This window comes from Nesoenas mayeri (genome assembly GCF_963082525.1).
Source record: "Nesoenas mayeri genome assembly, chromosome: 12".
NCBI classification, from domain to species: Eukaryota; Metazoa; Chordata; class Aves; order Columbiformes; family Columbidae; genus Nesoenas; species Nesoenas mayeri.
In genome coordinates, this window is record NC_137547.1 from 4,149,209 (window position 1) to 4,174,990 (window position 25,782).

The following is a 25,782-nucleotide window of genomic DNA, read 5'->3' on the forward strand; positions in this document are numbered from 1 at the left end:
TGCTGCCAACTCTTCCCTTTGCAAAGGGTTTCTGAAGTTCAAAGGAAGAATTTCGCCACTTTGGGGGTGTGTATTGCTGCCCTTAGTGCTGCTGTTAGTGGGGAAGAGTGGGAAGAGTCATGAATACAAATTTGTTGGCGTTATTCAGTGTAAAGCCATCTGCTTTTTGCTGTAACACGAGAGACGTCCAACTAGAGCAAATAGAGACACCACCATCGCTGCCCTAACAAAGGTCTGGGATTTCCAAAGGGTATTGATTTCTTTTTAATACTTCAAAGAAACCACCCAGCCTTCTCCGTCCAACTTTAGGCTCGAGATTTCTTTTAAGGCCAAGTTATGAACTGCTGAAACATAGGGGTTTATCCTAGAACCCCCGGTGCAAGCTGAGCTCTGGCCATAGTACAATTTAAATTATTTATGCACAGCGCTGCGTTCAAACCATGTGCACATTTGTCCTTGTCAGTCAACAAGTGTTCTATTAATCAAACAGGAACCCCGGCGCGTTCATTACAAAAGTAAGAACATTGCATTTGGGATGGTAATTTTAGTGCTTTTGACAGACAGAGATTATTAAGCTGTCACTCCCTCTTTTCTGCCGACTCCCCTATCTTCCTCCCCTTCTTCTGCAACGCATTGTCATTTTATTATTAAGAGCACACTAATAGTTAAACGACAGGAACCCTAAACCCTGACTGGTTCACTGACATGACAGGTTATTTTTTCCCTCTATTCCCTGTCCAAGAACCCCCGCTGCTCCTCCCAGCATGCAGCGCTGGGTGACCCTTCACATCTGGCAGTGATTAATTGTCTTAGTGTCAGAGCCATCGCCTTCCTCCCTCTGATCCTCACTTACTTTGTTCTCCCTTTTAAAGCCAGTGTGCTGGAACCTTTTCTTCCCACTTTTAAATCTGCCCAGTATCCAGGATACTGTGTGTGTCTACTGCGATACAACTTGAAAGCGAGCGAAACAGTCAGTTATCTGGCCCTGAAAGTCTGGTCGTGGATTCAGAGGGCTTCTGTTCACCGGAGGGGTGTGCTTGGAAAACAGCGCTAACCAGAATGACACAGATCTTGTTGAGCTTGGTCTGGATCTCGGGTCCCTTCCGAGCAAACAATGCGATGATGGGAAACACCGTTTTGAGCGGGCGCGCACAGTGTTGTGTGGAGGGCTGTTGGCTGGAGCTTATACAACATTACACGGATTAAGAGCAGCGGTTGCGCCTTTGTGCTCCTCTGAGCCCAGCCTGGGCTTGGGCTCTGCTCGCTCAGCCCCTGCTGAGTTAAGCCTGGCTTGGGTTTGGGCCTGGGCTCCGCTTGCTCAACCCCCACCAAGTTAGGTCCAGCCTGGGCCTGGGCTCTGCTCGCTCGGCCCCCACTGAGTTAGGCCTGGCCTGGGCTTGGGCCCTGCTTGCTCAGCCCCCACTGAGTTAGGCCAGGCTCCTGTGTGAGGCATGAGGCTTTAGAGCCCCCATCGCCTGGGCTGGGAGCTCAAACACAGCTGGTGTTTGCGAGGGGGTTTTATGGCCTGAGCGATATCTAGTGAGTGCTCATACCTGCGTTAGATGCTTGTAGAATAAGGATACTGTATAGTAAGGATGCTGGTGGGAGAGGAGAAGACTGTACTACTAAGATAAATGTCAGAAGTCCTCATGCTGCTCTCAAACCTCAATAGACTTCCCATGTGATTTTCAAGAATAATTTTAATCCCTGCCTCAGTTTCTCATCTTGGAAAATAAAGACAGTAACCGCTTTGAGGCATGGGAGGCTTAAAGTTTTCAGACACCTTTATTTTTCCTGTAGGAATATGAAGCAACGCGAGGCAGTGATTTCTGTGTGTGTGTTAAAGCCCGGCTGCCAGGCGCGGGGGAGCTGTGTGAAGGGGAGGGAGGAGGCCATGGTGTGCGGGAGGCTTCTGCGGATTGCTTGGAGTCAGGGTGCCTGGGATCTGTTCACAGTTGGGCAGCTTCAATGGGTAAATCACCAACTGCTCTGAACTTCCATTTCCTTGCATGCAAATGGAGGATGAGTGAATGGTGGTCTTTGAAAAAAAAAACATAACATTTGGAGATGAAAGGTAAAAATAAACAGTTGTTTTAAATCCTGGTTGAATAGCAGAATACATGCGCTGAACTTAAACTACTATTACATTTACATTTTAAGGCAAAATATCTGAAAGGCAGTTTCTCCTTCACTTACCTATTGAATGCTGAGTTCAGAGTGGCTGTCTCCCACGACACACACTCCTCACAAATAGATTTCTCCAGAGCAGTATTATATTGTAGCTCTCCGTGTATTTCAAACAACTGCAAGGCCATTTATTTTCTATTTCAAACCAAAACAGTAAAATGGAGTGCATGGCCCTTTCTGGTTGCTAAGCAACACTTGGTAAGGCGCATCCTGCATTTTGCTGTGCCATTTGGTGATTCACACAAGCTCCTGTTTCTTCATTTCCAGTCTAGTAACACTGGTTGCTATATTTCAAGTGCCAGTATAGATCAAAGTATTTCCTAGAAGGATAAACATGTGGACTGGCAGAGGGTGAGTGATTAACATCACGCACAAGCCTTTTTAGTTTAAAGGACTTGGCACGTGGGCGGTTGGCAAAGCTGTTGGAGTGGTGCCATCTCCACCTGGCAGATGTGCCGCCAGGGGTTTTCTGCTGCCGCGCGGTCAGGACATCTCTGCTGACTTCATTCCAGCTACTTGAGCTTTGCATCCATGGAACTCATGGTATAATTTTATTCAACTGCTATTTTCTCTTCCTCTGCCCTTTACGAACACTTACAAACAAAGCGGAGTCTAATGTTTGACTATTAGTTGTCCCTGATAAACTCTAAGTGTGTGTCTGATAAAAGTTGTCTTTAACTAGGGAACACATTCCTCGGAACAAGGTAGGACACAGCTGGTTTTTGTTTGCTGCACTTTCAATCTTCTGATTAAAAGTTGCAGGTGATCAGAATCCTTTTGTCAGCATGCAATTTGGAGGGGAGGGTTGAAAAGAGGCTCGTTCGGGCAACGCTTTTAAAAATATTTAAGAAGGGCAATTAAAAAAGCTACATATAACACATATTTTTTTCCCCTTGTGTCTGTTTTGTTGTTCTGAGCTACTTGAGCAATTGTGGGGCATCTTTAATTTACAAAATGTGTTGGATCCTCAGCAGTACCGTATATACTGAGCTGAATGTCAGATGCTGACAAATATATTCATTACAAGCACTACTGAATGAGGAATGCTGGGGTGCAGCACAAAGTTTGCCATGGGTGGCAGCAATTTGGACTCAGTTACAATATTCCAAACCCTATAGAAAAGCTGTTGTAGAATGCTGGTGGGCGGTTCCAAGAAGTGAACTCTTCCTATTGCAGCCACTCAAATCAGCAGATTATCTGAGTAATTCTTACAAAACCTTATTGGCTTAGTTGTGTGTCATTGTAAGTATGTTTTATAGAGTTTCTCTGGATGAAAATTTAGCGTCAGCAGTACTGGTGGAACTGTAAGTGCTAGAAGTGATTTGTGACTTGAAGAAGCAAGCACGGTGCTCTCTCGTTCCTACAGTCGTATTATAATGTGAATCTGGTAGTATGCCCAGCTCAGCCAGGGAATAAATCCGTTCATCCCTTCTTTTCCATGATCATATAATCTATCTGGGCCATGGCTGTGAAGACGATGATGGAGAGGTAAGGCAGGTTTGCCTTGTGTGAGCGGAAAGCAAAGCCAAGGGGCAGATTCCCCCCTGCCAGCGGTGTGCACGGCTGGGGAGGGTCAGCCCTCTCCTTTCAGGGCAAATAATCAGTTTTGCGTTTTCCGTGGCTCATTCTCCTGCTGCTGTATTGGGTGATACTTTAACTCATCTAGAAATACATTAAAGCAGCTCTTTCTCACATGCTCACAGCAGGAATGCTCATAAGTCAAAAGATGGTATTTTAAAATTGACATGTGCTGTCTCTAAATCATGGTCCCTGTTATTCATTTTACCTTTTCTTAGTACTGGCATCATAATACTGATTTCTACTGAACTGACTAGATCCATGAGCTTAGCCATGATGCTGAAGTAGTTTGAAACAAGAACAGCACCTCGATAACTCTCTAAACACCATGGTTCTTAAATAAGTTTTAATTTCTAAACGGCTTAAATGTTGATTTGGGAGCTCAGCTGTCGCTTTTCAGAGTGGAGTATGGTTTTTGTGGAGCATGTCTCTGATACTCGTGGCTAAAATTAAAATTAAATGGCATGGAAAAACTATTCTTGAAAGATTTTGTGTTTGTAATGGTGTGAAGAGAGCTAATTTGTGTACTCTTGGCCCAGAATTATGCAACTATCTATCACTGATTATAAGCTTAAATGCCCATAATTTTAGTCCGTCATTTGTTTCTGAGAGTGGCACCGCAGTGTAACTACCGCGGGTCTGAAGAGGCCCAGGGACAGGGCTCGTGGTGCTCCCTCGTGAAGTGACCCTGCTCTGTTCCTCAGGTGGTGATGCTTGGCGTTGTCTCTCTGGGTGTGCATCTGTGTTCTCTGGGGAAACAGCGAATTTGGGCTCCTAATGTTTGCTGCTGCAACCTGCGCCTGGACTGTGTGCCTGAACCGGCCTTAAGCAGATGACAAGATGACAGGATCATAGAATCACAGAATATCCTGAGCTGGAAGGACCCACAAGGGACATCGAGTCCAAGTCCTGTCCCTGCACAGGACACCCCACCGGTCACCCCGTGTGTCTGAGGACGTTGTCCAGTCTCTCCTTGAACACTGTCATGTTGGGCCGTGACACCTCCCTGGGAGCCTGTTCAGTGTCCAGCACCTCTGGGTGAAGAACCTTTTCCTCATGTCCCACTGCCCCTCCCTGGCTCATCTGCTGCCGTTCCCTGGGCTCTGTCACTGTCCCAGAGCAGAGCTCACCCTGCCCCTCCTGCTCCTGCTGAGGAACCTGCAGCCCATGAGCTCTGCGCTCAGTCTGCTCTGCTCCAGCTGAGCAAACCCAGGGGCTCAGCCGCTCCTCATACACCTTCCCCTCCAAACCTTCCCCAACTTTGCAGACACCTGTTAGTGTCAGGTGATGGTTTCTATACCCGATACCTCCCAGAGAGGGGGCAGCAAGCTGGACATGGTGGGAGCAGCTGCAGTGGTTCCTGCCCCACTCAGGTAGGGGGACATGACAGGAGGGATCAGTAGGTCCCTGCAGAACAGGACCCATCACGACTTGCAGCTGCAAACGGAAAGGAACAGCCCAGCACTGGTTTGCACCAGGGGAGGGTCAGATTGGATTTTGGGAACAATTTCTTCCCCAAAGGGCTGTGGGGCATTGGAACAGGCTGCCCAGGACAGTGCTGGAGTCACCATCCCTGGAGGGTTGGACAGGCGGACATGAGGTTCTCAGGACATGGGGCAGTGCCAGGGGTGGGTTATGGTTGGACTCAATGATCTTGAGGGTCTCTTCCAACTAAAATGATTCTGCGGTTCTATGATTCTGTCCCTGTGCCAAAGGCACTAAGGCATGGCTGGTCCTGGCATGCAGGACTGGGGACATTGGCCGCAGGGCCACCAGCAATGGTGCTGACAGGTTGTCATTTTAACTGGTGTTGTGTAAATCAAACAGAGGAGCAGTGAAATTAAAGCGTGAGAAGGTGATGCCTTCAGGTAACGCCAAGCCACTGTGTTTGAAAGAAATAGGGAATTTATTTCCTTATTTCTTTCCGTGGGAGATGGAAGTAACGGCTCAGAAACAAACCTAATTATTGCCTTCCCCATGGAGACACACTGACAGCTCCTGATCGGAGCGGGGCTGGGGCCGCACTGCCCAACGGTTACTGCACGGATCCCTTCTGAGGGAAAACCAGCCTGTTTTACATCCACGGCGAGTAAGCGACTCTTTTGACAGGGCTTGCAGCAATGAAGAATTGCTCAGAATGGAACAGTTTTCAAACCTGCCATCAGAAATGAAGTATCTTTGATATTCCATCAAATACCAATTCTGATATTTCATCATAAAATCTCCTGTGGAATGAAGCACGTAAATGGAAAAATACTTCACGTTGTTGATTTAGTGTCTGTGGTAGCTTTGAAAGAAAATCTCACTCAAAAATTAAAACATTCTGCTAAGCTTAATCTATCCATTAGATACTGTTAACTATTGCAGCTAATGAAGTTTTTGAGGCATAGTGAAAGGATGGAAGTTCTAGATTAAGGCTGCATCAATGATATTGTAAATGGAAATATTTAAAATTAAAATGCAGCTTTAGGTTTGTAAAAAAAAAAAAAATAATAAAAAATGTAAATATCTTCTCACTTAAACCATACTGGTTTCTTTAAGAAAGAAATTTGAACATTCAGCCCAACTGTTCCAGCTCTTGTTTGGTTATTTGGAAAGCATTTGAGGTGCGGAGCAGGGCTGGTGGCGATAGTGCCGGACATGCCGTGATTACTCCAACTCAGGAGCGTTTTTGAGATTTAATCTTTCTCCTGGAGCCAGGATAAAAGCCAATCTAAATATTATTCACATGTAAGATCTCCTAGAAATTTGGACTCGGCCTATTGAGACATTCCAGTTTTATTTTAAGACTTTCAATGTTATAAATTCAGTTTAATCTACTTTTTTGAAAATCTGAATGAAGAAGGGAACATTCTCCTTTGCATATATGTGTGTGGTTTGTTTTTTTTTAATTTCAATACCTCTGTTCCATTTTTTGCTCTTTGTTTGAATGGAGTTTTTCTTTAAGCTTTTGAATTTTTCATGAACTGGCATTTTCAGATGAAAATGCATTGTGAAAACATTCCTGTTTAAACCCTGTGTGTTTCAAATATAATTATCAGTAGTTTGGTTGCATTTGGAATTAGATCTCAAACTCATGTGGGCATCGAAATATGGTTTATATAAACATCCTTTCGTCTGCCCAGTTTTATAATAGATAGTTTACAAAATGTTTTTTGTAAAAGTAACAGACAGCAAAGATAAAATCACAGCGGAGGAAAAATAATTGAGACAAAGAAGGAGATAGTTATCTTTCCTATGGGTTTTTACTGTTGGCTGCTTTTCATTGCCTTGCTATGTGTTTGCATTAATGCCAGAAAACTATTACATGGCCAGGTAATTCACAGGGACTGACTCCTGCCCCTCTGCTCTGCCCTGGAGAGACCACACCTGGAATCTTGTGTCCAGCTGTGGCCCCTCAGTTCCAGCAGGACAGGGAACTGCTGCAGAGAGTCCAGCGCAGCCACCAAGATGCTGCAGGGAGTGGAGCATCTCCCGTGTGAGGAAAGGCTGAGGGAGCTGGGGCTCTGGAGCTGGACAAGAGGACACTGAGGGGGGACTCATTCCTGGGGATCAATATGGAAAGGGGCAGTGTCAGGAGGATGGAGCCAGGCTCTGCTGGTGACAACCAGTGACAGGACAAGGGGCAATGGGTGCAAACTGGAACACAGGAGGTTCCACTGAAAGAGGAGAAGAAACTTGTTGGGGGTGAGGGTGGCAGAGCCTGGCCCAGGCTGCCCAGGGGGTTGTGGAGTCTCCTTCTGTGCAGACATTCCAACCCGCCTGGACACCTTCCTGTGTAACCTCATCTGGGTGTTCCTGCTCCATGGGGGGATTGCACTGGATGAGCTTTCCAGGGCCCTTCTCACCCCTGCCATCCTGGGATTCTGTGATTCTGTGATGATCCTTCTGTGAAGCTTGATGCATACTGAAGTTGGTCTGACTTTGGTCTTTGCTGCACTGCACAGGTAACTCTCTAAAGTCACATTCTGATCTCATTTACACTAAAATAAATAGAATTGGCTTCAGAGGAGCTACTCCAGCTATGAATTGTTTAATAGAAGAACAGGGTCTAAATACTTTATCATCTTCATTCTTGGCATCCCCCGGCAGGAGAGCAGTCGGGGGGTGGTAGTTGTGTAACACCAAGGTGGCTTTGCAGTGACGGTTTTCAGTCCTTCATGTTTGATTTCAGCCTGTACCCAGCACATTCACTTCAATGGAGACTCAATAAGGGTGTGTGATCTTAGTGAGAAACGCTGTAGTGTGGGCCCCCTCGATGTGCTCAGAAATCGTCATGATTCACATCCAAATAGAGGGTTTGTGTGATGTTCCCCCCATAACCTCGCCAGCAAGGGAAGGAAAGCGTCTCTCCCTTGGCCAGAGTCCCCGGAGCGCTCGGAGCTGTTGGCTGCGCTCGTGTGTTTATGGATTCAAACAACTCCGTCACCAGTGTTGTCACCAGGTACCTGGGCTCTAGCCACAATAACTACATTTCCAAACGTCTGAGCGTGGTTTGTGCTCAGGAACGTGCTCTCAACTGTATTATACAGTTACTATAAACAGTAAGATATCATGTTAATTATTTTTTATGATTGACTCCCTAACTTTCCTAGGCAAGGATGAAATACACGTGGCATTACTTCCAGACTTCTGGTGTTTTCTGTGTTTCACTGCTATAGAGATGCCTTTCTCCTTGTTTTCTTTTTCTCAAGATACAGAGCAGAGAGCCACAGTAGAGAGGCTGCTGGAGTTAGGACAGAATGTGCATCTGGCATTTTGAAAATGTTGTTTGGTCTCCTGGAAAGAACCAGCACCATTTTTCATCTGGAAAGTATTCAAGCGGTATTTGCTGGGAAGGAGAGTTGTAGCTGTGTGATGCAGTTATGCAGACAAAGGTTGCAGAGACACTGTCCATAGTGAGGTTACGGTACGTGAGGAGAAAGCATGAAGAGAAAAAAAATAGTGATTAACTGTTTCATTGCAAAGGGAACAAAAGGTTTCTTTGTATTGTTTTGGATTAATAACAATGTCCAAAAAGATACAAGTTTGAGGGAAAAATGGCCTACTCCATAGGGAAAGGGAGAAAGTTACATTTTTGTGTACGATTGGAAGGATCACACAGTGCCTGTCAGACTGACTGGTAAGTCAATGAAAACTACTGGTTTTGATTTCCACAGACATTAGCTCAACCCAAATGTGCAGAATGGGTTCTGAGAGGGTCAAAGGCACTAACGGTCTCTTGTCCAAGCTGATGGAAAGTGGCAGAGTAGAAAGAGTGAAACATCCCAGTGTGGCAACAGGGGAAAGAACCTGCTTGCTCCAGCATCCTGGGGTGGGTTAGAAGGGGGTGGTCAGTAGGTCAGAGAGGTTCTCCTGCCCCTCTGCTCTGCCCTGGGGAGACCACACCTGGAATCTTGTGTCCAGCTGTGGCCCCTCAGTTCCAGCAGGACAGGGAACTGCTGCAGAGAGTCCAGCGCAGCCACCAAGATGCTGCAGGGAGTGGAGCATCTCCCGTGTGAGGAAAGGCTGAGGGAGCTGGGGCTCTGGAGCTGGACAAGAGGACACTGAGGGGGGACTCATTCCTGGGGATCCATATGGAAAGGGGGAGTGTCAGGAGGATGGAGCCAGGCTCTGCTGGTGACAACCAGTGACAGGACAAGGGGCAATGGGTGCAAACTGGAACACAGGAGGTTCCACTGAAAGATGAGAAGAAACTTGTTGGGGGTGAGGGTGTCAGAGCCTGGCCCAGGCTGCCCAGGGGGGTTGTGGAGTCTCCTTCTGTGCAGACATTCCAACCCGCCTGGACACCTTCCTGTGTAACCTCATCTGGGTGTTCCTGCTCCATGGGGGGATTGCACTGGATGAGCTTTCCAGGGCCCTTCAACCCCTGACATGCTGGGATTCTGTTATATTGGTCATTAGGATTTCCCATATGAGACCAGTTTTTGGCCTAAGGGATTCTGGTGGAAGTGTATAGAAATAAACAAAACCAATTTACATTTCAAGGAGATGTTTTGAGTAAGTACTGTGAAGCAGAGAAAAGAGCAGATGTTTAGAGTATTTTATTCCTTGGCTATAACTCTGTTTTGCAAATCTCGCTGAGAAATGTTTGGCCACTCATGTTTTCTTTAAGTATGATGAAAGCTCTGATTATTCACCTCTGAGCAGACAGTAGAATTTCTCGGTATCTCTATGGACTTGTGTTACCGTAACAGCTCAGCTCCAGTGTGGTTATCCAGGGAGATAACATGTCGAGAGGAAGAGTCACCGGGTGACCAGACTCGGGTCACCAGGAACCGACCCGTTGCAGATGCGCTAATCCCTGTGCCTGCTGGGACCGTCCCGGTGACCGCTGGCCCTGAAAACTTGTTCTGCAAACAGACCCGAGCGCCGCGTGTTAGTTCTGCCTCTGATAACTCCTCTCCTCTGCACGTTGTCTTCTTTTCCGTCAGGGATCGCTTCGAAGCTTGCGGAATGCAGGAAAGGGACCTCCATTCCACTCACATAAGATCAACTTTTTGGCAGCATCAAAGGAGAAAGACAGGAGAGAAAAAGGGGGAGCCCATTACGAGTAAGGTGGTGTCAGGCTGCTTTAAGTGCCGTTGTTCAGACAGTGCATCCTTGTTCGAAAGGTGCAATTTTTGGACATATCCCTCACCTAGACTGTGTGCAGCACAGTAGCATTTCCAGAAGTGAGTAGCGGGGAGGGGTTTTTATCATTACATCGCACAACGTAAGATGAAATTTGGTTTTTAACATCCCGAAGTCTTTGCATAAAAGGCATTATTTCTGCATGGTTATTTTTATGACCTCTTTATAAGCTTTTTTAAAAAAGCCAGCACGTTTTTCTTCTTCATTTTTGGCGGGAAAAAAATTGCTTCCAGGGCGAGGTTTGGCATGCCAGCTTTCTGGCCAGAGCAAATCTTTAAAGCTGTATCATAAACCTCTGAAAATAGGAGTTTAGAATAGAAACGCAGACATACAGTTAATTATATCGTCATGAATGGCGCCACTCTAATTAGCTAACTTCTCTATGATGCCAAGTTTTAAAGTATTTTACTTTTATGGCACTGGATGTCAAAAGCTATATATGTTAGTTTCTTTGATATTTTTCTTTTATTGTCTCCCTGACCTGGCTCGCCAGGTTAGGAAAATGGCTTGCAGGTTTTTCCTGGGCTCTGAAGAAGCTTTGCAGGCTCGATGGCTGGCGGGGTATCAGGCTGCTCTGGACAACCTGGGGCTGGTGCTTCCCATTGAAGGGCTTATCCTGAGATCACCAGCACTCTCAGCTGGACGGGAATGTGCTGACATTGGGGTATTAGATACACACGTTCAAGGTGACAGTTTTAGAGAAGGATAAAATACAAAGGGAAAAATAAAGGGGCATCACCTATTTTATAAATACAATATTTCCTACAGGTTCAAAACCAGAGAAAGGTGCTAACAACAGAGATTTTGGGGATGAGAAAAGCTCCTCCCTCAAGTTTCTGTTTCCAAGTGACTGTTTCCCTTTTGCAGCTCGTTGCTTTTTAGGTGTTTGATGGCACACACGGGGATCACTGTTTCTCCCATCACTGAAATCCAGTTTCTTCTGGAGATGTGACCAGGGCTGTCATTTAGGTTGCAAATTAAAAATGAGTGTATTGTTCAGTTAAAGAACCAAGAGAACACGTGAATTAACCACACGCACTCAAATATTATTTGAATTGATAGTGTTAGCTTAATAAACATAGAAAACAGTCTTATAATTTGAATCTCTGGGTGAGGTTTGTGCCTTTTTCTTACAATGATAACTCAGAATTTTTTTTACAGAGTGAATTTAAAACTTGCTTTTATAAAAGAATACTCATGTGCCTATAATACTATCCTTAAGTTACTCATCCTTATTATTTAACATGTTCATATTTATATGTGTATACGTCAAAATTATGATTACTATTCACATGGTCGATATCGGCTTTCTCAGTTGTAACTGGTAGGGATGTGAAGGTTCAGTTCGGAGTGCAGCCCACAGGGTGTTGCTGCCCTGGACCGGTGTCCTGCCCTGTGGATGGTACAGGTGACATGTTAAGGCCATCCTGCTTCTGGCTTTTTGTGTGAGATTGTGAACCAGGACTGTTCTAGAAGTGTTTGGGCAAGCAGACGGTAACAGTCTTTACAATCTGATAGCTCTGAGCTATAATGTCAGATTGGCTATTTTCTTCAGATCTAATTCTCTCTCTTCCAATGGTAATTTTTGAAGTATTTTGTTATGCAGCGATCAATGACATATTGGGAATTAGCATGGATGGTGCTGAACTTTTGGGGCAAGGTCTTCTTTCTAATGGCTGTGTGCTCACCACCTTGCCATAGTAACTCTTGGCAGTAACATACTGGCTACAAGGAGTTCCATTTCCACCCTTTCCCTGTGCAGAGCTGATGATGCAAACTGGTACATGGGCTCAGGTCCCACACACGTTCCTTTTCTCACCTTGGATCCGTGGGTGGATCCTCGCGATGGGGAATCCAGCCCATTTCAGGAAAGCTGCCCCGTGAGCAAGGAACAAGGGGCCGGCCACCCAGCGACGAGCAGACAGGGCTTGTCAAACCGGTGGCCGCTGGCCAGTGTGATGGAATTAATGAGGGGACACGGTAGCCATCACTGACAAGCTGGGATAAATTCACAGAGCGGCAGTGCCACATCCAATTACTCTGTTTTGTTGTTGTTCCCTGGGGATGGGGACGCTCTGACAACCTCCGGGAGAGCAAACAGGAAATCCTGGGAGTAGAAAAAGCAAGTATGAGTAAAGCTCATGCTGATCTCCTTGAAAAAACCCCAAGCCCTAATGCTGAAAAAGCCATGCCTTTCTTTTCTGTCCCTGACTTTGCTACAAAGTTTGCACTTTGTTGCCTGGCAGGGAACATTAAAATAAATTGCTTTCAAATGAAAAGAGAAATAAATGTTAGGAAAAGATTTTTTCTGTCTGTGCTTAATTTTATTGTTCTGTTGGAAGTGACGCTTTTAACGCTTTAACAAAAAACATATTTGGATCTAAACTTCTTGTATAAACCAAATTGGACTATCAAGATTCCTAGGACTGCTTTAATAAAATGAAACCTAAGGCATCTTTTTTTTTTTTTCCATTCCAAATAAGGGCATTTGCTAGTAAAGGAAGCAGAGAATTAATCCAAAGAGAGCAAAAAAACCTATTGATGTCAATGATATTTTACTGCGCGGAGTACTTCACTCAACCTTAGATTCCAACACACGCGAGCAAAATAAGGGCCTGGAGGGATGATTCATGTGGAATGATTTAATCCTGCTCAGCAGAGTGCTGCTTTGAGCTGGGAAAAGTGCTTCCCGTGGGCTGGTGGGCAATGGGATACCCAGGACAAAGGCAGGTGGCATTGGCAACGCCTCGGTGTGACAAAGGGCTGTGGTGTCCCCCTCGCCGAGGGAAAGCGGAGGAGGGATAATTGTGTCCTTGGGATTTGCCATTTCCGCACTTATCTTGTAAGCACATGGACTGTTTGCTTTGGCTCCGTTTCCTATACGTTCTCTCAGTCGTGCTGCTCCGCATTGTGTGCCAAAGAGGTTCCGTTCCACATGGAGAGGAATCAAAGATGAACGAGAACGATCTGAATTATTTTAGAAGGGAAACAGCTATTAATTTCTTTAAAAAGTGATTGTGTGGGTAAACCGTTTCAGACTTTTTCTTCTACTACATTCAAAGCCAGATCAGCCCATCAAACTCTTAAACTCCTTGAAGATAAAGTAAATTAGATCAACTCAAATTCTGCCAAGTGACTCGATTAGAATCATGACTTTTTCTTATATTTACATCCCAGAAAGCACGCGGAGCTATCAGGAGAAAAAACAGAGTTGGCTGTAGTTGCAACAGTGGAAGATAATCCAGTTTTTTTCATATATATTCCCATATGTAAAGAAACATGTTTTGTACTCATTGCATCTTCGCAGTCATTGCCCACTTTCGTGGGCAAGTGTGTGTTTGCTGTGTTACTCCTGGGGAATCATTGGATCCTCGCTAGGGAATTGTATGACATCTAGCAGGTTTTTTCCAGCTCTAATATCGTTGAAACTTTGGGTTGGGTGCTGTCTTTTTTCAATCGTGTTTGCTTACCGCTTATGTGGATTGAAGTGGAAGCGCGTTGTCGTGCGGCGCTGCACCGTACGTGGTGCACACACCCAATAGAACTGGAACTCCTCAAGCACAAGGGAAGGTAAGAGGAGAAAAAGAAAGCATATGTAACAGAAAACAACATTCTCTGGCAAATAATAATGAATATTTTATTCAGTTTGGTTTGAGACACAGATTGTAGGATGCTGTTAGAGCTAGAATGTAGGCTTCTTTCAGTCTCTTGGCTCTACAACAAGATCCCGAAAAAGGGATTTCCTTAATCCTTGATACAAACTTATCAGTCAAGATTTTCACAGTCTGTAGATTTTTGCAATGGAGAGTTCATGTAGTCAAATGATAGAGTTGACTTTGTTGTCACTATCTCACTCCTGTGTAACTGTATTAACATCACTGCTCTTCATCTTTTATTTAGTTTTTAATATCCCAGGACAATATTATAAAATCCTCATGGAGAGAAATGTAAAAAGTTATGGCTTCAATTAACCAAACGCTTAAGCAAGTGCTTAATTTAAAGCATATGGATAATCCAAATTTGCTTCAGTCATTGGCTTCTGGACTGGAGCCAGCACATTTGGAATGCATCCTGCATATTTATTCTACCATATACATGATTCCCTCACATGTGTGTGAAGTTGTTTGTAATTAAATTTGTCAATTACAGTAACTGGGTTGAAATTTAACCTGAGAAAAATTTGCAGCGAGCGACACTCCTGCAGTAAAGGTGACATCCAAAGACAGAGAAAGCTTTCATTTAAAGATGAGCAAAACAAATAAACCCCCTTTATGTATTTTTTTTTTCTTTTCTTGAGAAGTAGTAAAAAACCCCTCAAATTGGTTTGATTTTTAAACTAAGGAAAAATGATCAGATCTGCTGCTTTTGATGTTCTCCAGATGTTTCTTCTGATGCTTCAGTGTACTGGAAATACCTGGAGAAGCTGCAGCCAGTTTTCTCATCGAATTCCTCAATAACCTTGACTCTCCAAATACTACTCTGAAGAGCTGCTGTGGAAAAGCTCCCGTCTTAGCAGTTCATCTGCAAAATATTTCTTCTGAGATTTGCTATTGATTGTTTGCAGAATTGAGATAAAGTGCTGATGTTCCAGAGTCTCCCTTTGCACCTGTCCTCCCCAGGGAGATCTTCTGAAGAATTTAAGGGATGTGCTGGTCACCGAATGACTCTGTGTGTGCATATGTATATATTCATATTTATTTTCTATAGATATGACAGGGAGAGAGGAAGAGAATTCTCATTCTGTTGGTAACAACTGGCTGGTAGTAAATAGCAAATAAAATGCACTAGAAAGAAAAGCTGATGTTTCTAAATGGACTCTTAAAGAAGGTGTAATCTCCATCAGTTGCTATTCGGCTATGTCATTGTCTTTATACATTGTTTTACAGAACAAACACAATCTATTGCTATTCTTTGGCAGCGAAGTTACGTGGGCCTGACTGGTAAAGTCCATTCTTTGCCATCAACAGGAAGGACTGATGTCTTTGTATTAGTATTCATATTATTCCTTGTTGAGGGTGAAGGGCTTCCAGGATGGCTGAGTGACCCTACAAAATGTTTGATGTGCTGCTCTAGGAAGCAGAAATTTCCTTTGGTTCCCTCAGATGGGAACTTAGACTCTTTGTTCCCCAGTCCTCTGATTCCTGCACTGTTCTCTTCAAAAGAAATCTCAGCTTTTTGGTGTTATTTTTAAAACAGGAAGAAACGGTTTTTTCTTTGTTTTTAAGTCTATCACTGAAGGCAAAACTTGAAAGAACTTTTTAGCATAAGTATAAAAACGCGAGCATCTGTTTTGCCATCACTGGTGAGCGGTTGGATGTGTCACAGGAAGCTCCGTTCCAGCTGCCACCCACACCCAGTAGCCCCCAGTAAGCACCAGTGCCATTGGGGGACTGGATGTTGCTGGGGCACACCAAGGAGTGGAAACTGCCTCCTGGAAACTCTTTATAAAGAGACACTCAGATAAAAATCGTTGATATTTGTTCAAGGTTGCAGATTATTAATATCTTCTAGTTTACAAGGGCCAGATCCAAGTCAACCAAAGCCTGAGCACCGATGAGATTTTTCTATGTTCCCATCTTAACTTCCATTTGGGTGGGATGTGGCCCAAATTTGGAAATGATGCTGAATTTTATGTCCTCTCTATGGTTCCTCTGGGGATTTAATTCCTGAAAGGAAGACCATAAGGTCTGTTTGAAGAGGTTTCAAGAAAAAAAGACATCAATATGCTGAATATTGCTGAAATTAAGGACAGAATGCCTTACCTGTGACACTATTGAGGCCACAGGTCTGTGTGGAGACTCAAGTCATCTCCCAGTCCTTCACCAAATTCCTAACCAGACATGTCGGTATTCTAGAATGACAGCAAGTGACAGAGCTGACAGACCTTGGCATCTCTCGGGGGTAGATGGCACCTGTGTGAGTTTCAAAAGGAACTAATAAATAACAACAGGGAGCATTACCGTGGCCGCAGTTACGCTTCCCTGCAGTAATGTCACTATTTGGGATGACTTTAATATGGCGTCCTACATTTTGACCACTTGCTTTCCTCCTCCTGTTCTCCCTCAGAAGATCTAAAAGGCACAGGAAAAATTACCTGGAGTTGTTAGTTCTGCTTTCATCTTCAGAGCCATCTGGTTTCTTGAATCCATGTTTATTTTTCTCCAGACAGTCAATAGAGAGCATGAAATTAATGGAAGGATCAGGACTCCTGAACAACTTGCTGCTGTTCTTTTGCTTTTTAATCATCCAACATTCTGTTTCCTTTTTTCTTCTCCGTGCAAAAGTATTGAGGGCCATAGATGATCTTTATTTACCCCCTGATCACTGAATAAGAGAGTTAACTCAGATCCTGCTCAGCAAGTCAAAGTCTGAAATCTCAGCACTAATTACAACTTTTCATTTGATGATTATGAATGCTTAACCTTGTCAGCTCAGCTTTGAGTGCTTCAGCTCAAGTCTGCAAGTCAAGACTCCTGTATTTAAGTGTTTTGAAGGAGGAAACACCAGTTTTCACAATGTGGTGACAGATAATCATTATACGCGTTTCAGCTGAACAATAATAACCTCTCTTGCGTATCTGCACAGCCAGTGTGGAAGTACGGAGTGCAAAGATATAAGACATCAAGTCTTTTGTTGAACCAGGAGTTACCTTTTGTTCTTGTTGTTAGACTCCAAGGTAATGATGACTCCCAATTAGCATGAACGAGTGTAATGCTAAATGAACGGTGGGAAAACAGAGGGATGGGGGCCGCACAACTATAAACCTTGAACAAAGATTTGCATTGCGTTCACCCAACCAAGCTCATTTTTTATCTCACAACCTTTGTTTCCTGAGGCTACCTTGCTATCTGGAGTAAGCACTGAGTTACCACCAGTGTCATCTTTCTACTCATCCACTTGCAAAATGTGGACCCACTTGAAAGGGTCATCCCTGGCGAATTTGGTGACGTGCATTCCTGACTAACTGCTGAAGAATGATGATCCTCTAGGCATACAGTTTGGTGGGTGGCTTTCAAATGGCTTTTGCACTGATTTAAAGCATGCCTTTGGCTAAGACATCACTGCTTGCTCCGAAATCCGTGTTGGCAAACAGAGCGCAGAGAAACCTGGACGCTGGCAGGCAGCAGGGATGCAGAGAGGATCGGATCGGCAAAGCAGGTGCTTTATGAGAAGTGTTTCATCTGCACAAGTGGAAGATGCGACCTTTGTTCTTTCAGGAGACCTTGTTTTACTAGAGATAAGATACTGCATTTCAAAGAGCTCAAGTACTTAGAAACCAACGGTGAAACAGAAAACTAGTCTGGCTGGTCCCGTGTGCTGAGCGGGCCTGGCTGTGTGGGGAACGTCTGTATGGCCTGGCATTGGCGCGACTCTGCCAGTTGTGTGACCCTAAAACTTTAATGGATTTTCATGCAAATTCCCTTAAAACACTGTCCTTGAAGCTTTTAAGAAGTTACTTTCATGCACAACTTAAAAGAATTATGATTTGTAGGAGAAAATATATTAGGTTTTTTTGTTTCTTCCCTAGCAATTTCCTTAGAGGCAAAAGCCCAACCTTCCAGGTCTAGGAATAGAAAAAAGTGTTGCTTGAAGTTACAGTAAAGTAGCTTTACTTACGTGTTTATCCTACCTGGCTCACATGCTCTCATAATTAGGCGTTATACCACAGCAGTGTCATTGCTCTTAGGCAAAGTGTTGAGATTCTCATAGGTGAGACCCAGCGCAGTGTTGATTTCCAGAAAGGTCAGACCTGGGTGACTGATGTCCTGCTGGGTGCAAATATTGAATTATTTGTGTACTTACAGAAGTAGGTTTTTTTTTCTCCTTAACCAAAGTAGCAATATAAAGATTCTCTACCTGCTTTTGTCTTTTGAAGGCTGCGTATCTCTCTCAGTGGTAGCTGGTGCTGAGGGTGAGAGGTGATGAGGGAAAGAGAGAGGATCAAGGGAACACCTGACAAATTTCACTGGTAGGACAAGGGGCAATGGGTGCAAACTGGAACACAGGAGGTTCCACTGAAAGATGAGAAGAAACTTGTTGGGGTGAGAGTGTCAGAGCCTGGCCCAGGCTGCCCAGGGGGTTGTGGAGTCTCCTTCTCTGCAGACATTCCAACCCGCCTGGACACCTTCCTGTGTAACCTCATCTGGGTGTTCCTGCTCCATGGGGAGATTGCACTGGATGAGCTTTCCAGGGCCCTTCAACCCCTGACACTCTGGGATTCTGTGGTTCCCCTGTGAAGCGCAGACATGAGGTAAGATTTTGACCTTGCTGGCTACATTCTTACATCCTTTCTATAAAAAAATCCCCTTTGCTGGAGAGGAGCCTCCTAGAGCCACATCCCAGCCTGCTGCTGGGACCACGTTACAGCGCAGAACCAGCAATACCGGGAGGTCGTCACAGAATTTCCGAGGATGCTCTGGACCCAGCACCTCAGAACCGTCTCTGTGTGTGAACTGCAGGTTTGACCAAGGCGCAGTGAGGGAACGGGGGAGAAAACAATTACTCAGAGCTCCCCAAGGTGTTAATGAATGGTAGGGAAAATGCAGTTGGATGATTTTTATTTCAATACCGTTCAGGTCATGCTGTGGCGGCTCCGCTCGGTGAGCGGCAGGACGGGAGTGTCGGCGTTCTGGCGCGGGGTGCTCGCAGCTGGCCAGAGCTGTGATCTCTTACCTCTTGATCTTTTCTTAATCCTCCAAGCGTACGCGTAGAAGCAACAGCTTTCCATGCCAAAGCGTAACTCCTGATGTTTGCCAAGCCCGATTTTCCAGCTCTAATAGTTCTGGTACAGTTAAGCTGCATGTTTGACAGCGTATGGCTTTATCATCTGGGAAGGAGCGTTATATTGGGAATCCAAGGGGAACAAAGTAGAATTCAGTACTTTCTAAAAGAAAAACGAGAGTTTGTTGTTTAGGTCAAGTACACCAAGTTACTATAAATTAAAGGAGAGACTTGTGTAATAAATGGTCTTGAAGATCATTTAAATCTAATGTTATACTCTAACGAATTTATGAGCAACAGTTATGCGGCAACATCATCTCATCAGAGATGCAGGCTATAATTAGAAATCTCTTTAATTGTTACGGGTAATTTCAGTTTCCTGGAGCACTTTATTTGTGCTGTTTACTTTTTAGGATCTGTCATAGATTAAACAAATCTTAGTGGAATTTTGAGAACTTACCGGAATACAACCCCTCCATGCACCCTCGCTCTGTTGTTCTGAAACTGCACCAAAGCTGGAACCAAAGCATGTGTGTGGGAAGGACATATGGCAAGGTAGAAGACAACATATGTCTTTAGTATGCACTTACCATGTAGTTAGAGAGAGACAGCATCTGTTGTTTGTTTAAACAGCTTCGTTTTTCCCTTTTTGCAGGGGGAAGGGTGCAATCTGTTTAAAGGGGACCCGCAAAGAGAGGGAGGGGAAGGGTTTATATCTGTTTTCTTCTTTTTTCCCCCTTATATTTAAGGAAGAATTGCTTTGGCTCACCTTTTGCCTCAGAAACATCAGGACTTTGAAGCGCCGTCTTTCATGGGTTTGTTACAGGCGTTTTTGGATCACTGAGGCCCTGGAAATTTTTGTCGGCTTTAAATGGAAGGGGGAGTAGGTGTGGGTTCTGACAAGGAGCGTTTCTGCGAGCTCTGCCGGTGAAAGACATTCATATTTCTGTTGCCGTTACGGCACTCAGCCACCTCGTGAGTAGGGAGGACCCTGCGAGGCTGTTTGGCATCATGCACCTTATTTAACGTATGCATTTGGCATGTATCGTGGAGACGTGTTATTGCAGTTCGGGCTGCATGGATGGATTTGGTGGGAGCAGATGTTCCTCCTCCCGCCCCCGGGACCCCCGGTCAGCAGCAGCTGCTGCTGCGCGGGGGAAGCAGGAGAGGAGCAAGGGGTCCAGCCTAGGCCTAGGCCTGGGTTTAGCCCAAGTGCTGGCCTGGGACACCTGCCCTGAGACCCCGGAGCTGCCCCATTCACTGAGCAGATACCCACCCAAATCCACCAGCTTGAATTTGCCACCCAAGCCCAAACCCCGACACGCTCGGCAAGCTTTGGGTGGCTCCGTGGCCTCCCTCCCCTGGGCCGTGTTTTAATAGTCATAAGCCCGCAACCCAAATCAGCTATTAAAGAATTTACATCAAACCTCACACGTGGAGCAGGCCAGAACTTGGCAACTGCGGCCGTGTTTTGCTAAGCGAGTACAAATATAGAGGCAGACTGGATTTTGGCAGGGAAGAATTCCCAGCTCGGTTACTAGGCCATTCACATGCGCGATCTCTCAGATGTCTCAAATCGGCTGCTTTGCCACTTGTCTTCTCATTTCCAAGGAAAAGCAGAGTAGGCAGACCTGGATTTCCAGGGCACTTTTTGTTTTAGGAATTCCCATGCTAGAAAGAAAAACAGGAGACAGAAGGAGAGGGGAGTGACATTTGTCATCTAAGCACTGTAATTGCTCCAATGAATACTTGCAGCGTTTTTATTTGAATTCTCTTCGGGTCTCTTGGTTTTATGAAAGCCAATGTGTTCAGTTAGGAACTTCAGTTTTCGTTTGGGCCTCAAATCTCACAGGCTGGGTAAAATCCCACAGATTTGGGTGCAAGAGACTCTGGGCACCTGGCCCATCCGCACACAGATCCATTATTAGTCACAGAATGTCCTGAGTTGGAAGGGACCCACAAGGATCATCCAGTCCAGCTCCTGTCCCTGCATATGACAACCCCACAGTTCACACCATTAGCTACAGGAGAACATGTGTTAAAAATGTTTCACTATTGTCCCAATTCATTTTTTACCCATTATTACTTTTATGCTAAAGCCTCAGCCAACAAGCAGAGTGATACTTCTCATAAATAAAAATGAGACAAATCCTATTTTGAATAGGAAAAAGTACCCTTGATTCTAGTAACTAATAAGGGGAGTAACTTCTTCTTGGAGGCAGGTGGGTTTCTGCAGGAAACAGGGAGCAGAGGACAGAAGTAATTTGGGTAGAAAGAGACCTTTGTTGCTCTTTCCAAATACTCTCTAACAGAACCGTCCCACCAGAGGTGTCCTTCTCCTGCACAGGTCACCTTTGCTGCAGAAGTCACACGAGGGAGCTCCAGGGCGAGTGCAAAATCAGCTGCAAAATGGTCATTGAAAAGTAAACACCAATAGTTCCCTCCCAGAGCGGCTGTTGGGATTCTGCAGATGTCCGTTATGGATCCAGCGGGGTTCAATAACCTTCATAATTGGTACAGGTGAAAAAGTGTGTGTTTCAGATACGCAGTGGTGCAAGGAGGTGGGAAGAGAGTGTCAGAATTCCAGATGAGTTTGCAGGCTGGAGAAATGTCCATGTGTTCCTCTCTCAGGGTAAATACACTCCAGCAAAGTCCTGCAGAATACTCTGCGAATAATGCGTGGGGACAATCCCCTAGATAATCCTTATTGCTGGCGTGTCTGGGGGCTGCAACAGTTCACAAGCTGAAAGTGAGTCGGGAATATTTTGGTCATCTTGCATAAGGGTAAATGGCTTAAGAAATGACTTGTTCTTTCTTCAGCTGGAGAGTTGTATAGGTGTGAACAAACTGGAGAGAATCCAGAGGAAAGCAAGGAGAGGTGTTGCAAACGTGACTTAGGAGGAATATTGTAAGAAATAGAGTTCTCTGTTGAAGCCGCTAATAGAAGACATAGTATGCAAGTGTGCAAAAGCTGAAGAAAAGAAGGGAATAATCTATCCTCCACATCTGTGAGGCACAGGAAGGGAAATAATGAGTTTAGCTTGTGTCAAATGACTTCTGGCTTCGTGTTTTCGTGTTTTGTTGGTTTAGTTTTTTGGTTTTGTTTGTCTGTTGTTGTTTTAAATTCTCTCTAATAGTTAAGATATAAAAAAAAATGCTAATGCTAATGGGGAAGTGCCAAAGCTTCATTTTGGACGTCTTTAGGTAAACATCTGCCAGAAATAACAAGAGTACAATTGACCCTGCTCTGGGAGTGAGGCTGCACTTAAATACCTTTTAGAAGTCCTTTCTGGCCCTATTTATCATGAATCTCTTGCTTATTCCTGCTGCTGCTGCTTCCGCAGGTCCCTGGAAGGCCAGGAATCCAGTCTGGGCCCACGATCCCTCCGTCGTCCTGGCAGGAAGAATGCAGAAGTTTAAGTCATTTTATTTATATGCACCCCAAACATATTTGTGTACACAGGGAGCTCCAATTACAGTGTAATTAGAGTAACATGAGAGCCCGAAGATCAGGAGTTCAAATTTATATTTGTAAATATTCCACTAACTTCTAAAACACTCTTCAAAGATGTTTATTATCTCCATTTTCTGATTGATGGGGTTGTCATACTTTTAAATACAAACCACACAAGTATTAACAGAGAGAGAGAGTTTCACCTGTATACAAGACCTTTATTACTTGAATGTTTAAACGATCATAACTGTTAAGATAATTGAACCAAGAAACTTGAATACGCGAATGGGAGGAGGAAAAAGGTAAAGAGCCTGCTCACATCTTTCCATTGCATCTAGATGTAATCTAGATTATTAGTGTTATTTTTAGTATACTAAACACTAATAGCTGCTCATCTACAAAGTAAAGTGAGGCCATGAGCAGTATGGCAAACAGTGATTTTATTTTACAGGGGATTTTGGGAGATGATGCAGACTTTCGGATTATTGAAAAAAATATTGTTGTTATTATTATTTTTAATAAAGTGTATGACAACATCAATCTCTTCAGTGCTGTCCAAAGAAAATGTAGTTGGACGTGATGAAGTTACTGGCGTGCAACGCTGGCAGTGACGTGCGTGCAGCGGATTCGTCTGTGGTTCCCACATCACCAGTCGGTCATAGCACAGTGTAGCCTCTGGATATCGTCTGTTCTGTTCCTTTCAGGAAAACGTCTTTCAGGCTGGTTGTTCTTTGTGGAAATAGCCCTTTTAGAGAAGTCTGGCAAATATCTGTTGATCCAAGACCAATGTGGAAATGCAAAGTATTTGGGGCAAAACCAGATTAGAAGTAACATTTCTTAAATTACATTATTTTTAAAATCTGGTCTTGCAGCCTTTACTCAAGTAAGCTACATCAGCCTTGGCTGGGATTTCTGTAATGATGTCCATGCGGAAGGATTCCTATTTTCTCTTTTTGTTCCTTTGTTTTTCAGTAGTTGATTCTGGGGAGTATTTTCTGATTAACTGATTAGTGCGAGGGGTTCAGCTTTATATCCAATCAAGCGAGTGTATTTTGATGACATTCTATTTGCAATTACTGTAGAAAGCCAATATGTTGCTGTTGAGGTGCCTTGTAGCAGCAAATATGAGCCATTGTTCTTCAGTGAAGTGGGGCCACACCTGGGCTGGTCCTGGGTGACTTCTGTCATTTCCAATGAGCCTCGTTTGATCAAGCTTGGTTTTAACAGTAAGCAGTGAATGCAGTAAAATTTAGTCATTTTGGGGTAGTCTGCAGATATGTTTCTTCTGACATCGTAAATAAAGAATTTCATTTTTTGTGAGAAAAGATAAACTGAAATTATTTTTTCATTGGGAGATAGTAATTCCATCTGCTGGTTTATTCTCCTTGTTGTTAATCGATTAACCCTGTCAGGAGGGAAAGAAAGAGGACAAAATAGCCTCTCTTTGTGGAGGTTTCCTAGAGCCCAGAGGTTCCGTTAGCTGAAAAGAAAGAGAAGGCAAGAGGTGTGTGTCTCACAACACCCTCGGCGTCGTGTGCATGAAGGACGGATTCCTCACCTGGAAAAGGCCTGAAGGAACCATCCTTGGAATAAATGGGTTGGCGCTAGTGCTAGTGGGGGAGAGATCTTTATTTTTTTCAGTGACGGCTAGGATTTGTGGTTTCTAGAACAGACTGATGTCTTATGGGGCCTTCTCCCTGCTGGGGAGGAAATGAAGCGGAATTGGGTGTGAAAGCAGTTGGAGGGGCTGCGGAGGCCACTCCAAGACCAGGGTGTGTGGGAGGCCGGGGCCCAGCGCCCAGGGACGGGGGGACACCGCCATGGGGGACACATCCCCCCTCTGGGGGACACATCACCCCCATGGCGGGGACACCACCCTCATGGTGCGGACACCACTCCCATGGCGGGGACACCACCCCCATGGTGGAGACACCACCCCCATGGCGGGGACACCACCTCCATTTCTCCCTCCTCGTATTGGGGTTGCGTGGAACCTCTGAGGAGAGAGAGGCTTTGCTGCAACAAGGGCCCAAGAGCGACAGGACGGAGCTGAATCTTGAGCACCAGGTCTTTACTTGCTCTTTGGAGCTTTTATTTTTGTGTTGTAAGCACCGTTCTCAAAACCTCCAACCTTTTGGTTTTGCCCTTTTCTAGTACGGATGTAGAAATGACTTTGGTGGTCATCGGGTCCATCGTCTGATTATTTTTCCTATTCTGAGCCATAAATATGAAGATAAATAGCTCTCTATTTTGAGACAGTAGTCCTCGACAGTAAATGCTTTTTGAGCCGCGTTGCATAGAACTGAGTAAATATCTAGCAAACTGTGTTCCATAGACACGGTCAGAGCCGCGGCTTCAGCAGGGCTGGGACAGCGTTGCTGTAGGTTCCGTAGTGTGGGTTTAGCACCACGGGACGAGACTGGCCACAGCTATTGTACCATCTCATCTAATGTGAAAATCCAAACAACTGGGACTCGCTCGGCACGCAAAGAAGTTTAATGTGACTGGAGGGAGCAGTGGGCTTGAAACAGGGCTGGTTTTGCTGAAATCCGAGTCTGCGCTGGGGGCGGGGGCAGCGGGTGCACCATCACCACTAACTGGCTGTTTATTGCTTTATGGAAGTCTCGGCGCTTCCTGCTTCTCCCCATGTTTCAGTAATCAAAGTGAGGAATTGTGCTCGAAGTCACAGGGTGTTCCTTCTGCACCAGTTCATTCAGTAGGGAGGAGGGATCCACTGGGTCACCAAGGGCCTGACAGAGCTTCTGTCCCTTGTTCCCTGCCCCTGCCTCCATTTATTGTGGGCAGAACCGCTGGGGCACATCGGTGGGTGGATGGACTGGAAAGGGTTTAGTGTTTCAAACGCCTTGGACTCAGCTGTGAGCACTATCTGCCTGTCTGTCTGTCTTGTTTCATAAATTCATCCTTCCTTGCACAGGAGACTTCGGTAAGAGGACATTACGTCCTCAGCTGAATCATTTGCCATACAGGTCTATAAAGGAGTTTTCTTTTAAGAAACTGTTACCCAGTAGGAAACGCTTCTTGAATCAGTCTGTTTTCTTCTCTCTTAAATGCAAATCTCCTACTGTGTTCTTAGCACTTGGCATTTATATGACACTTTTCATCCGAGGCTTTTAAACCGCAGTGTGTTATAATTTTGTTGGAAGAAAGAAATTTGTACCTAAGATGCATGTTTTTAATTAGACTAAACA